The sequence below is a fragment of the Myotis brandtii genome, unplaced genomic scaffold (assembly GCF_000412655.1).
Source record: "Myotis brandtii unplaced genomic scaffold, ASM41265v1 scaffold920, whole genome shotgun sequence".
Taxonomy (NCBI): Eukaryota; Metazoa; Chordata; class Mammalia; order Chiroptera; family Vespertilionidae; genus Myotis; species Myotis brandtii.
Genome location: NW_005371792.1, coordinates 317,374 through 321,513, shown reverse-complemented (window position 1 = coordinate 321,513; position 4,140 = coordinate 317,374). Strand labels below are relative to the sequence as shown.

Sequence of the window (4,140 nt, the reverse complement as noted above, 5' to 3'; positions counted from 1 at the left end):
CTAAGCCAGCAGGTTGTTATCTCCCGAGGGGTCCCAGACTGCGAGAGGGCACAGGCCGGGCTGAGGGACTCCCCCCCCCCCCCCCCAGTGCACAAATTTTTGTGCACCGGGCCTCTAGTCCTATATAATAAAACCCTAATATGCAAATCGACTGATCTGCAGAGCAACTGGTCGCTATGACACGCACTGACCACCAGGGGGCAGACGCTCGATGAGGAGATGCCCCCTGGTGGTCAGTGCGCTCCCACAGGGGGAGCGCAGCTCAGCCAGAAGCCAGGCTCACGGCTGCGAGCGCAGCAGCGGTGGCAGGAGCCTCTCCTGCCTCCTAGGCAGCACTAAAGATGTCTGACTGCTGGCTTACGCCCACTCGCCAGGGCCTAAGCTGTCAATCGGACATCACCCGAGGGCTCCTGGACTGTGAGAGGGCGCAGGCTGGGCTGAGGGACATCCCCCCCACCGAGTGCACGAATTTCGTGCACCGGGTCTCTACTGTCAAATGCTCAGACTGGTTTCAATTTTCCTGAATGGATGCTGACTCATATAGAAAGGAACAAACCTATTTAGGAATCCTAAGACAGTTCTGGCCCAGTGGTTGAGGTATGACCTATGAACCAGGTGGTCATGATTGAATTCCCGGTCAGGGCACATGTCCAGGTTGCAGGCTCAATTCCCAGTAGGGAGTGTGCAGGAGGCAGCCGATCGATGTATCTCCTCACTGATGTTTCTCTCTCTCTCTTTCTCCCTTCCTGTCTGAAATAAGTAAAAGTATATTTGTTTTTAAAAAAGAAAGTTTTGGACACTTCACCCATAAAACATGCTATCTGCACATAAACCTTTACAGATAGTTTGTGGGATCCCAGAACTTTTGAAGCCTGCCCATTAATCCCAGATTAAAAATACTGAATATGACAAAAAGGTGAGTAACTTTCTAGAAATAAAATTCTAGAGGGTACCCTGGCTTGTTTGTCTTAGTGGATAGAGTATCTACCGACCTGCGGACTGAAGGGTCCCAGGTTCAATTCCAGTCAAGGACACATACCTGGGATGCAGGCTCGACCCCTGGCCTGGTCGATGCATGTGGGAGGCAACCAATTGATGTGTCTCTCTCACATCGATGTTTTTCTCTCTGCTTCTCCCCCTCCCTTCCACTTTCTCTGAGAATCGATGGAGGAATATACTAGGGGTGAGGATTAACGACCACAACAAATTCTAGAGGCGGATAACAGTAATGGTTACAGAACAACGTGAATGTAAATAAAGCCACAGAACTGTACACTTAAAAATCACTGAAATGGTTAAATTTTGCATATGTTTTCTAAGGAAAAAAAAAGGAAAGCAAACATACAGCTACCATAAAACATAGTAACGTGTAACAGAAGTAATGTATAATGCTGTGGAAACATTTAAGAAGTACTAACTATACCTGCTGGACGAGGTTTCAGAGATTACGTTTGACCTGAACAATGAATGTAAGTACTTAGGAAGACAGGGAGAATAAATACTGCAGGCAGAGGGAACAGAACGCACAGGAAAAATGGGAGAAACTGCAAGTAGTCTGGTATTCCTGAAGCACAGGTCAGATGTTGAGAAGTTGAGATGAAGTAGGATCAGTTCCACAGAGCACTTTGTATGACATGCTGATAAAAACAAAACTGTGATCCAGAGGCAATAAACAACATTTTGATGCATTTGGCTTGTGCAATAATGAAACAATTTCCAGCAAGGCAACAGCTGGCTGTAGCTGAGTAGCAAGAGCTGTTTAAATGGAGTAGTGAGGTACAAACGTCACTGCTGTATGTTGAAAAATGAAAGTTAGCCGTAGCTGGTTTGGCTCAGTGGATAGAGCATTGGCTTATAGACTGAAGGATCCCAGGTTTGATTCTGGTCGAGGGTACATGCCTGGGTTTCGGGCTTGATCCCCAGTAGGAGGTGTGCAGGAGGCAGCCAATCAATCACTCTCTCTCATCATTGATGTTTCCAATTCTCTCTCCCTCTCTGAAATCAATAAATATATGTATGTTAAAAAGAAAAACGAAAGTTAGGTGAGCAAGTAGAGCAACTAAGTAGAATTTATTGTTTTTTGAATAAATTTGACTTGTGAAAGGATGATGGAGCATTAGATAGAATGTGAGGTGGGGTGTAGGAAAGTGTTTAGTGTGTGTATGTGTAAGGGTAAAAATCCTAATTACGTGAACTCTAAGGGGAGAACTTCCTTCTCTCTATTCTTAGCATTTGGCAGTGTCGGAACATAGCAGGCATCCAAAGATTTGCTGAAAGAACAATATAAAGGAAAAGGTCCAACATCAAGAGAGGGGCTGAAGATGGGGAGGGAGTACTGACAAGAGAAGAATCATATAAACCTGTTAATATTTTAAGTCACTACGTTTTGTAATTGTAGGTCTTTACATGTTGATATGAGCTTCAAAATACATGACAAAACAGCAAGAGTAGTTAATGTGGGAAGATTTATTACATATTCTTTTGTACAACTTGAAATTTTTGGTAACTGCACAGTTGTTTCAACTTTAATAGGGTGTAGTGCGAATGCTTTAGGCAGATTTTGTTTTGTAACAGTAAAGATGAATGGCAAGACTATCTGAGAAGCAAGGACAAAAACCCAAAAGAGAAGTAGCAGGAGGCATATTGCTAGGATAGGTGGCAATCAAAATGGAATATGAAAGACAAAGAACTAGTTTAGGATACGAAAAACGATGACTGAAGACCATTGAAAACAGTAGGAAGTCAAGCAGATCAGCTGGTTTGTGGAGAATAAAGACTCACAAGTTGGTGTAAATTATTCCACTTAGAAAATCAAATTGCTTTTGTAAAACCAGTGGTTCTTAATTGAGAGTGATTTTTTGCCCTACAGGGAACATACTGTCAATATCTGGAGACACTTTCTGTTGTCACAACTGGACAGAGGATGAGTGGAGCCCTACTGGCACCGAAAGGATAGAGGTGGTGGATGCTGCTGAACATCCCACAATGCACAGGACAGTTCTCCATAAAAAATTATTTGGCCCAAAATGTCAACAATGCCAGGTCAAGAAATCCTGTTGAAGTTACTGGATTACCAAACTGCTCAAACTCAAAAATTCTTAAGTAAACACTGCATGGAGGGGGGGAAAAAAAAAGTATGTCAATGTGATCGTAAACACTGTGAAAGTCTACTTTGGACTGGATTACATGCAAGTCTAATAGAACAATTACAAGACAGCCTTTTCTCATACATACAAGATATAGATGTGGGTTAACTATTGATACTCACTTCTGGTTAAGTGGGCAAAAGATTAGCCAAACATTAACAAAAATATCCGTTTAAACTTAAGCCATGAAGTTAATTGATCAAAAAAATGGATGATGGAACCACTACCCTCTAATATTTCCTGCCAAAGGTGTCTATCACAAGCCCGTGCACGAAACACCACTTCTTTGGACAAGAGCTGGGAATTTTAAAAAGAAACAACGGTCGGTAGGAATGACTGTAGACACTATGGGAAGCTTCATCGCAGATGTTTACCATTTAACTTCCAGGGATGTCGAACACGATGTCTGCAAATCATTGGCTCGTGTTCTGACTTTAACGGGGCTCTCGTCCCCAGCCGTACAACCCTCTTTATTCTTCCGGGGCACAAGCAACAACACCTGTTTCCCACCCAGACAGGACACCTTGACCACTGGCCCGAGGAACTAAAGCCTCCGCGAATGGAGGAAAAACTCACCAGGGCTCAGAAAAGTCAACTGAAAGTCATTTCCCATGTGAAGTTTCTTGCTAGTCCCCACCCCCACCGGCCCCCCAAAGAGGCATTGCTTCTGTTTTAAAATATGCAACTGGCATTTGAAACCTCTAGACGGGACCGACTAATTGCGGCGGGTGGAGAGAGAACACCCCATTCGGCCCAAACTCGCGGCCGTCAAAGCGAGTGACGAGAAGGGCGTCAGGAAGGTCTTTCCACCAAGCTGGGCGGCTGGGGAAGTCCTGTTTTTTTTTTGTTTATTTTTTCCTCTTTTGGTCCCAGCCCTGACCAGGGAAAAGCGCACCCAAGGCTGGAAAACACGCAGCCGTCCGTCCATCCGTCACGTAGACGACTCGCCCTCGGGGTCCCGGCGAGGTGTGCAGGCCCGCCCTGCCCGCGGACC

General features: G+C 44.9%; 1 protein-coding gene across 2 annotated transcripts in view; it reads right to left on the bottom strand.

The window, feature by feature from the left end:
- Positions 1-4,140, bottom strand: part of NPAT (nuclear protein, ataxia-telangiectasia locus) — a 70,585-nt gene that overhangs the window by 66,022 nt on the left and 423 nt on the right. The window lies entirely within an intron of this gene.